Consider the following 10,396-nt stretch of genomic DNA (forward strand, 5'->3'; position numbering starts at 1 on the left):
GGCAGCCTAGGCCTCTGTGCCCGTCAGAGTTTCCAGCCCAGGACCTGCTGGACTTTCCCCAGAGGGTGCCCACTCTGGGCCAGGTAGCCGGGCGCTTGAGCAGACCCTGGCCATCGAGGCTCCCGGTGGGGTCTGCCTGGGACTGCCAGCTCCCCTCAGGGCCTGAGGAGCCGGCACAAGGTGCCAGGGTCTGCCCTGTGCCCACCTCCTCCCCCCGGCCCAGTGTCCCCAGCTGGGTAACCGAGCCGCCCGGTAACCCCACACCCGCCAAGCCGACGGCAGAAACCTGAGCCCCCCAGCCCCAGAGGACACCCCAGCCCGATCCCCGGAGCCCGGCTCCCTGCCAGCCTGTCCAGCCTCCTGGCCTGGCCCAGGAATCCCGCGGCTCCTGCTCCGCTGTCCTCCGGGTCCCCTGGACACTGAAGCGCCCCCACATGCTGGCTCCCCAGGACCTCAGCTCCCTGAGCCCCCCAGGGAGGTTTGGAACCCTCTTCCGAGCCTCCTTTTCAGTCCCTCTCTGACCCTTGGCTAATTCTAGGCCCCTGAGCCTCCCTTGGGGCCTGCTCTCCCAGCCCAGCGCAGGGCCTACTCACCTGAACGCTGAGGGTCCCTGCCGGTAACTCCTCTTGGCCCCTGGGGGGAGCAGCTTGGGAGGGGTGGGGGGCAGGTAGGGTGGCTGTTCCCCGCTCCAGCTCCCTCCTTCAAAGGGGCCGCCCACGACCTGGCCCAGCCCCTCCCCCCTGCAGCCTTAACCCTCTGGGTGCTGTCCCCCCTCCCCCCAGGTTGGAGGGAGGGGTTACCAGGGGCTGGCAGCGTGGGAGAGGGCCTAGAGTCTCTGCCTGTGGTGCCTGAAGCCCCAGCTGTACCCACCCCCGCCCGTCCTCACTCAGTCCTAAAGGGGAAAAGGTGAGCGGGAGGAAAGGTAGGAGCTAGGACAGTCCAGGAGGACGGAGGTGAGGAGGAGCAGCGGGAGAGGCTGCTGGAGGTGGGACCAGAAGGAGGAAGGGAGGGGAAGGGACAGGAGGTGGCAGTGGCCAGGAGAGGGAGGAGGGGAACCCAGGACAGTCAGTGCCAGGGGTGACAGGTGCCCAGATCCCAGCCCCTCAGGGCATGTGGTGTGACAGGGGACCACAAGGAGGCCCTCCGGACCCCAGTAGGCACCCTCAGCCCCCCTGGGAGCTGGCCGAATTCTCCCCACCCTGTACTGGGCCGGGGCCCTCAGGGGCTGGGCAAGGCAGCACCCCGCCCTCCCCATGCCTCACCCCAAACCCACTCACATACCACAGCTCCTTGCTCGGGCGCCAGCCCCTGCCAACCAGGCCAGGGGGCAGCACTCATGCCAGCCCCCGATGGCCAGGGGGATCAAGGGGACAGAACTGGCCTGAGGGGGGTGGGCAGATGGGGGGAGCTGTGGGTGCCGAAAGAGGAAGGAGCCAGGAGGGGGCATCTGCTGGGAAGCGCCCAGCCCCACCCCTTGCGCAAGCCGCTGCCACCCTGGCCGGTTGGGTGGGACCCGCCTGGGCCTGAGGGGCAACTCAGGAGGGCTCTGAGCCCAGAGATGGGTGGGCCACAAAGTTCCCCTCGAACGAGTCCTGGGGTCTCTTGTTCCTGGAATGAGGGGTGCCCTAGTGTCCCCAAATCACTAGGCCATCTCAAATCCTGCTGGGCTGGTGGGGCCACAGAAATGCCCCCCAAAATATCCCCTCCCCTTCCCCCCAACAGCTGCTGGCTCGATGCCGCTGGCCTGCTGCCCCTCAACCAGCTCCCGGCCCGGTTGGCACCTGCCCACCAGGATGCTGGCAGTCATGGCCTCCTCTCCCTCCTGCCCCCCTGCTCCTGGTGCCCCATGCCAACTGTGGGCCTGGGGTGGGGGAGGGTCACCCCTGTGCCTTGGTGCCAGCTAGGCAGGCCCAGGCCCCTCCGTCCTACAGAGAGCCCAAGACCCTGTTCTCAAGCCATCGCCTCAAGAGGCAGCGCATGCGTCTCGCGGGCACACGGCGAGCCCAGGAGCTGCGGACAGCCCGACCAGCGGCTACTGACGGCTCCACAAGCTGAGGTGGGGGCCGGGTCTCCCTCCGCCCCCGGACGCCAGCCTCCCGCATTCCCCCTGCCCAAGGATTTGCTCGGGCACCAGAGTCCTCGCAATTCCCGAGAGCCCCAGTGCCCACAGCCTGCGAGGGAGTGGGGTGGGGCTGCTGCCTGCCCTTTGATCCCCATAAAGGAGGGAACCAGTCTAGAGGGCAGGGGACAGGGAGGGAGTCGATGGGGCCCCTCTGTTTTGCCTCTGTCAGGGGCAGCAGGGCAGGGTGTGGGCATCTGCTGGGTGGGGCCCTGAGGTGAGAATGGGTAGCATGTCTCAGCCGAGGAGATGGATGTCGTTCACGGGTACATAGTGACACGGGGGAATGGGATGGCGAGAACCAGGTGGGGGGCACTCCGAGGGTGCCCATGTTCCAATTCATCCCCGCCCTGGCTTTCACTCCCATTGAGGAACCTTTCCAGACTTAACCAAATCCAGAGATCCAGGAGGACTACAACTCCCAGTATGCATCACAATTACTTTGCATGTACCTTGGGAGTTGTAGTTCCCTTCAGTAGCCCTGCGTTCTTCTCTTCCCCAGAGCCTTGCTGATGGGTGGGGAGGACTTGGTCACAAACCTCCAAGGGGACTGTGTTTAGGAAAGGTAAAAGACTAGGGGGTCCGCAGAGGGAGAGGACCCCTTCTCCCAGGCAAAGGGGGAGAAAGGAGGAAGGAAGGAGGAGAGGATGTCTGTTGAAAGGGGCATATGGGTGGGGAGGAGTGGAGGGGGGGGCAGTGGAAACAGGAAGGAAACTGAAGCCAGAGACATGAGGTCTAAAGCAAGGGCCTGGTGGAGCCCCACTCCGAGGCCTGGCGGGGACTGGGAAGACAGTTCCCCCTGCCATTCTGGTGGCCTGGGGAGGCATAAGAGGAATCAGTGATGTCAACTGACAGCAAATTGGTGTGTTTGTTGGTGGGGGCGGGGGGCGGGGGTTCACTGGCCCAGTTCGCCTGCCACCAGCCCTCTTTTGCTGGGGGCACCCTACACCCTGGATCTGGTACAAGTATTTGCTGGCTGGGACGCTACGATGGCTGACGTGATTCTGGGATGCCAGCAAGCAGAGGAAGGGGCTGCGGGTGTCAGGGAGGTCAGTGGAGGGAGGTACGTGTGGGCTGAGGGCCAGGTGCGAGGTCAGGGAACCATGCCAGGAAACGAGGACCCTATCCTTCAGGGCCGAGGCCATGGCAGCCGGGAGGCCTCGGAGAAGAGAGGGCTGAGATGCCAAGGCCACCGGTCTCCCGCCCGCCCCGGGCTGTGGGACGGAATGCAGAGGGCAGTCCTCTCTGGTCTCCTGGTGGAATTTGCTAAGCGGCGCTTACCCCTGTGCCTGGCGGCCTGTGAACATTAAAGGTGGCAACTCAGGGGCCAGATGGCAGCTGGGTGCCTTTCCTTAGTGGGGATGGGAATCAGAAGTGGGCAGAGGCTCTGCTTCGAGGCCACTCTCCCCAGGCTTCCCAAGGCTCTGAGACAGATGCATACAGGTCCCAGCCAAAGCTTGCCAAGGCCTGGGTCTGGCTGGGGGATGGGGGGGGGTCTCTCTCGCCTCTCCGAAGCCCCTGATGGTGGACTACAGTAGCTCTAACCCCTTCCCCCCAGCCCCCCAGGCCCGCCTTGGCGCCTGGCCGCCTGTGTATTGGCAGGACTGGGGGTGGGGGGGGCGGCGAGGCAACTTCAAACTGTCCGGGCAAAACGTCAAGTTTGCTCACGAGTTTACTCAGCAGAAGGAGGGGGAAGAGGCCAGGGCAGGCACACCCCATGCCAGGGTCCTATCCGTCCCCACCTTCCTCCCCCACCCTCCTCTTCAGCCCTAGGGCAAAACAGGCATAGGCCCCAAGGCCTGGTGGCAGGGCAGCCTTAACTCCCAGAAGGTCAGGGACCCAAGCGGCCGGAGGCAGGAAGCCCTGCAGCAGGCCCAGAGGCTTCTGTCCCAAGGCAGCGCCCTGCTTGGAGCCGTTCGCTACCCATCTGGGGGCCTCGGCCTTGGGCCAGAGCTGGGTCTCTCAAGACACCAAGAAGGAGGCAGTTACCAGGCCAGGCCTCCTCGATCTGAGCAGTCCCCTAGGCAGTGACTGCTGACCCCGAATGCCCAGTCCTAGGCTGGGCCTTGGGCAGCATGATGCCATCTGGGCAGCCATAGGGTCGGGGCTGGGTCCCTCGGCCCTGGCTTGGAATCGGGGGGCCAGCGCCCTACGTGACCTACTTCCCTTTCCTCCCCACCTGCTTTCACTCTCTGCTTCTCTCCCCCAGCCTTCACTGTCCCCACCTCGGAGGCACTCCGCCCCCCATGCCCGCTGTGCCCCTTCCCCCACCCTTCCCCAGGGTGCCAAGTGCAGGCACACAAAGGGCCCGATGGTGCATTGTTAGCCCAGCCCCCGCTGCCCGCCGCGCCCTCCCAGGGCGGGCGCCAGGCCAGGAGGAGCTGGGGGCCCTGGGTGCCAGGGGGCACCACAGGGATGGGGGAAGAGGTCAGCACCTGCCTCCCAGACGCTGGGGTGCATATCACCGGAGCCGAGTGGTGCTGAGCGTGCCCTATGAGAGCAGGCCTCTCTCCTTGACACCTGCGCCTAGTGGGCACTGCCTTCTCACTACCCCAGAGCCCCTTTCAGGTGGCATTAACCCCTTCCTGACCCCTGGGCTAAGGCTGGGGGTGTGGTACCCAAGGGAGGGGACAGTGTCTGGGGGTGCCAGCAGGCTGCATCGTGCCCACAGCAACCATGTAACAGAGGCACGCTGGGGGAGCTGGAGTCCCAGGGGGCCGGGGACAGCAGGCACTGACAAAGATTTCTTCTTGTTTCATCAGCTGCTCCAGGGGGAGCCCCCTGCCCTTCTCCCCAGTCGCCACTGAGGAGGAACACTAGCTACCACCCAAACTCAGTCGCAAATATGTCCCTCTCCAGCCTGATGCCCACTCCATGCCAGCTCTCCCAGCAGTGCCAGGCGGGTACAGGGGTGACCAAACCAGTTGGTGTGTGGGGGGAGCAGGAGGCCACCCCATGATCCTCCAGGCCTCACCCCCACACACACATACATCCCCAGGGAACACAGAGTTCCCTCCTGGCTTAACCCCTCACTGCCCACTCGGGCTCCCCCTTGCCCCCCGGCCCCTGATAAACTGTCTCCCTCCTCCAGAAATAAGTTGGGGGCAGGGGGAATAGCCGCGCTGACTCATTCCCATTCTCTGCTGCAGCTAGGGGTCTCCACGGCATTCGGGTGGGGGTCAATTCAAGAACGCCCGCCACCTGGCCCGGAAGCCAGGACAGCCTGCTGGTCTCCCCCTCTCCCCAGCACCCACTTCCGGTGTCCCAAACTAGGTCAGCAGCGCTCGTTTCCTGTGGGTCAGCTAGCACCCGCGCCTCTGCCCCTCCCCTGCTCCGGACCCAGGCTCCCCGCCCCCCCCCAGGGCGCCCCGAGGTCTCACCACGTCTCAGCCGCCCTTTGATACGTGGGGGTTGTACGGGGCGGGGGGCAAGGGACCCGCCCTCTCTCCAAACACCAGCAAGGCCGGGGCGCCTGGGCAGGCACGTGTCCGGGCACAACCCGCTGCCCACGCCGCCCCCCCACTCCCGGCCCCCCCTCGCTCTGGCCGGGACACGTCGCTCGCTGACTTGGGGTGGGGTGGGAGGAGAGAAAACTGGAAGTGGAAAGCAGCGCCCCCCACCCCTCTGAATGGCAGCCCTCTGCCAGCGGCGCTCACTGTAGGCTCTACAACACAGTAGCGACCCCCACTCTGGGTAGGGGCAGGTGCGCCGGCGCCCGTGGGGGGCGGGCGGGCGGGTGGTAGGTAGAATCTTCCCAGCCGCCCACCCTAGCTCTCGGGTTCTGGGGGGGCAAGCGCTGGCTTTGAAAAGGTAGCGGTGGGACTCGGGTTGAGGGGCGGCGGAAAGAGGGGTCGTTCTATGTCGCTCGGAGGCTGTCGCTGAGCCCCACTACCCGAGAGAGAGCGCGGCTCTGGAAGCGCAAGAAACCGAATAGTCCAGCCGGTAACTTTCCCCCCGGCCGCCGGCCGCCGCTCCTCCTGCGCTCCCCCCCACCCCCCATGCATCTGGCCCGGGTCCAACCCACCGCGCCAGGGGGCGCCGGTGCGGGGGGGAGCGCGTTGTCCTAGTTAGAGTCCGTCAGCGTTTCCATTCCCTCAACTCGGGGTCGGGGGGTCTCTCCCTGAAGTCCCGGGGAGACTGGGGGAGCGCTCGGCGCTGCCTCGCCCTCTCTCCATCCCGGAGCCACCCGTCTGTCTGATTCCAGAAGTGCAGAGAAAGTTTCTGGGGACCCTCTGCCCCGGGTCGAGGGCGGCCGTGCTTCCTTCTCTACCTTTCCTGCCGGTTGAAGTCACCCCAAAGCGCCGCGGTATTGGGAGAGCGCCGGGCAGGGGAGCGGTGGGAATCGGGTCTGCATGCGTGTGTGTGTGTGGGGGGGTCCCACTCACAGGACGGACGAAGGACACTGCAGTAGTCTGGAATCTGGGGGACCCCGAGCCGGGAGACAGAAGTGGGGCACACTCACCTCCCCGCCGTTGGGTCCGCTGGCCGGAGCAGCTGAGGCACAGTGTGTGGGGAGAAGCGCGTCCCCCGCCAGGCCCGGGGGGCTTGGGGCCCTGCTCCGGTCCTGGGCAGAAGGCCGCGGTCAGTCGCTCGCCGCTCTCTGCTGGGGGGCTCCTCCTCCGCAGCCCTCTGCCTCCTCCTGCCGCCCGCCCCCCCTCGGCCGCCGAGATCCGTACATTCCCCTGGCTCCCCCCCGCCCCCCCCTCAGGGCCCGCCTCACCTGTCCTGCTGTCTCACCTGTCCTCCTGCTTGCTTTCCCCCCATCCCTCCCCTCCCTCCCCCCGCCCCCTGCCACCCCCCAAACGCCCCCCCCAACCCTTAGCAACACCCTCTGTCACTTCCTGGTTTTTCACCCGCCCCCCCAGGCCCCCCTCCCTCCGCCCAATAAGGACATAAACTTCAACCCCTTGGTCCAGCCAGTCCCTGCAGGGCGCAGATGGGTCCCTCCCTCCTTTTTCGCTCCCTTCCTCCAAGCTCTTACTTTGCTCTGCGAGCCTTTCCTACCCTCCTCTCTCCCCTCCCTCTTTCCTTCTCTCTTTCTTCCTTCACCTGCCGCGGTTCCTCTCCCCCTCCCTCTCCCTCTCTCCTTCTCCCTCCCTTCTCTCTCTTCTAGCCCCTATTTCTCGCAGTCCACCTTAATTTGAGCTCCGCCCCGGACCCCCATCCAGCCCTCCGCCGTGGCTCCGCCCCGCCCCTGCACTCCACCGCCCTGCCTACTCATTGGCCTGAGCACCCGCCCATCCCACATGGGTCCCTCCCAGCGTTCCGCCAGGGAGGGGCGGAGCCGAGGGGCTGGCCTGAAACCTGGAGGAGGGGAAGGGGGAGGGGGTAGTGTCCGCAGCGGCCGGGGCACCGAGCACCCCCATCAAGGACTCCCACTCCTCCAGGAGGGGCTTCTGTAGGGTCAGCACCTTGGGAGGGAAGGGTATGAGAGGTGAAAGACAGGCTAGGTGGGGATGAGGCGGGATCTTAGGGGACCGAGGGAGGGGGTCCCGTGAGGGGCTATAATCAGGTCAGGGCCCCGGGAGGTAGGGGGAGGGGAAGCCAGCAGGCCCTGGGCACAGCAGCTCCTGTGCCCCACCCTACCCCCCTCAGAGGGAGCAGGGAGTTGGGGCTGCGGGCACCCTGCGTCCCTCCCCACGCGTGACTGCGCCCCGCGGGGAGGGATCGGCGCCCTGGGCAAGCGGCCTCTGCGCTCCAGCCGGTGCCCGATGCGGCCTTGGCACTGTCGGAGGGGAGGGGCCTGGACCGCGAAGGGGGAGGGGGAGACGCGCTCCCGCTCCCCGCCTCCATCCTGCGGGTTCCCTGTGTGGAGAAACTGAGTCTCCGCGAGGTAGGGACCTCTTGACGTGGATTCGCTCAGAGACCCAGGTGACGAAGGGGACCTGGGTATTTTACGATATGTGTGTGGGTTTGGAGGGGACCAGGATATGTACTTCAGTGCCCCCCAACTGAGGAAGGTAGCCTGTGAGGGACTCTTCCAACGGGGCCTGCAGCGCTGCGTACCCCCAAAGAGCCCCTCCCATTAGTGTGAAACGGAATCAAATCCGGACACTTCGGGTCAGGTTCTGCTTCCCGCGGCAGGCCGGGCCGAACCGAGCCGGACTCGCTTTCACCTCCCCAACCCCCTCTGCAGGGGGCCTCCCTCCCTTTCCAGCAGGTGGCTCCGCGGGACACCAGCTCAACCTGTTGGACCACAATGAGCGGCGCCAGGGGGGCCCTGGCCCTCACCCGGGCTGACCCGGGATCCCCGCGCAGGAGGAGGGGCGGAGCCCCGGTCCCGCCCTCCCCTCTCTCCGGCCGTGACTCAGCCTCGGGGCTGCTGCCCTGCGCCCCAGCCAGGGGCGGAAAGTGTGAGGCACCCCTGAGAGCCAAGGCCAAACCAAACAGCCCCCCACCCCAGACATTATCTCACTGGAGAATTAGGGGGGCTATAAGAAGGAGGGGGTAGCAGCAGGCGTGGGGCGCTCCCGCTCGAGAAATCCGCTCCGGGTTTTCCTATCGTCCATGTCCCCCTTGGGTCCGGAGGCTGGTCATTGCTCCGGGTTTTCTTCTCCGCCCCGCTGGTCAGATTCTGGTTGGTGAGGGCCCGGAGCCGGTGGGGTCCAGGCCAGGGTTTTTCCCTCCCTCCCTTCTGCTGCCGTCGGGGTCGTGGTAGCCTGGGGAAGGGCTGTGCCAGGGGCGAGACGGCAGTGCCAGATGCTCAAGCGAAATGAAGAGGGGGCTGCTTCGGGAAGGAGGGGCACGGCCGAGGAGAGAGGGGGCGGGAGAGTGGCCCAGGGAGGGCAGAGCTAAGGCCTCCAGAGGCGACAGAAGGGCGGTCGCCTTGGCACCAGCCCTTAGGTACAGAGAAGGGAACGGCGCCCAGCGCCTCGGGCTGCCGCCTCCCCCACCTCTGGGGGTCCTGTCCGACGTCTTGCTGGACCCGACCTGGGTCTTTCAGCGGCCGAAACGCCATTCCCCACGGGGTCCTCGGCAGTCCTGGAACCTCCCGACAGTTCCTCAGTCACCCCCTCCCACGTTTCTCGGGATCCACACAGTTCCCTACCTCTCTCTGAAGTCAGAGGGGGGAACCCCGACTTGAAATTCCCGCCTACCCCCCAACTCCGGGCCCTTACAGCGCCAAACCACCGAGACAGCTGCGGCCAAGAAACGCTGACTGGGGGCCCCGTCCCCTCCCACGAAACCCCGGCAGGGCCCCTGGGGGGCCTGCCGCCCCCCCCACCTCCGCCCCCAGGTCCGGACTGGAATTGGGAACCGGAGGGCAGGTGTGGGGCCTGCAGGGGCCTCCTGGGGATAGGGGAGCGTCCCAGAAACGCATGTTCTAACAAATCTTCAGGCGACCGGCTAGATCTTAATTCGGGGGAGAAGTAGCAGGAGGTGGGTGAATGCCCGGAGGGTGCGGTGTTTGACCTAAGAGGAGGACGAAAGCCCCGGCTGGGAGTTCACCTTCCTAGGGACTGATACCTGGGGCTGACTGGGGACAGCGAGTCTGAGTGACGGCCGGCTGGGCCACGTGCGCCGAAGGGCAGCCGCGGGGGAATCGGATGCCTGCAGAGCCTGGAGGAGAGGGCTTCTGGCAGAAAGAAAGGCCAGGCTCTGCCCGGGCGGGGTCCTGAGTGAATGGGGCTGGGGGCCTGTTCTGGAATGTGGGGAGCCGAGCCGAAAGCAGAGCGTCAGCCCGCGCCAGGCGCCCACCTCTTCCCCGCCGCCCCCCTTCCCCGGGCTGCCTCCGCTTCCCTCGAAAAACCCGCCGCCCAGGAAACCGCTGGGGGCGTTCAGACCGCAGCCCCCCCCGCCCGCCGCCCCTCGGCGCCCCCACTGCGACCGCCCAACCCACCTGAAGGGGCCGTGGCTGCCAGGGTTGCCCCCCTCCCGCCGACTCCCCCCACACCTGCGGGCAGCACTATTTATAACTTCGGCGCCTATTCCGGGCCCCTGGGCGGGAGCGAGCGGGCTGCCGCTCAGCGCTAATCGTCGCCGGGATCTCTGCGCCCCCCAGGGCCGGGGGAGATAAATTTAGCTTCAGGAAGCTCGGGGGAACATTTTCCAAAACTCCACGTCCCAGAGCCGGCAAATCAGAACCCCTCTGCTCTCGGCCTTCCTCCGGCCGGCCACCAGGCGGCGCAGGACCCCTCGTTCCTGGAACCCAGCTAGGACTTTGGGGCGTATCTTTGGAGCTGGGAAAGGTAGAGCTGAGGGCGAAATATGGAAGGGTGCCGAGGGCCGGAGGTCACAGGGGCCAGAGAATGGCCGGAAGACTGGGTACGACACCCC

General features: G+C 66.3%; 1 protein-coding gene across 3 annotated transcripts in view; it reads right to left on the reverse strand.

The window, feature by feature from the left end:
• ZBTB7B (zinc finger and BTB domain containing 7B) overlaps positions 1 to 6,895 on the reverse strand; it is a 14,120-nt gene extending 7,225 nt beyond the window's left edge. The window contains exons 1-2 of one of the 3 annotated variants that reach the window (XM_011366429.2): positions 6,840 to 6,895; positions 6,582 to 6,683 (exon numbers count right to left, since the gene is read on the reverse strand). The gene's annotated coding sequence lies outside the window, so the exon portion shown is untranslated. The other 2 variants (XM_011366430.2, XM_023534329.1) reach the window with 2 other exon arrangements.
• Positions 6,896 to 10,396: the final 3,501 nt, after the last annotated feature.

This window comes from Pteropus vampyrus, unplaced genomic scaffold, assembly GCF_000151845.1.
Source record: "Pteropus vampyrus isolate Shadow unplaced genomic scaffold, Pvam_2.0 Scaffold124, whole genome shotgun sequence".
In the NCBI taxonomy this organism is placed as follows: Eukaryota; Metazoa; Chordata; class Mammalia; order Chiroptera; family Pteropodidae; genus Pteropus; species Pteropus vampyrus.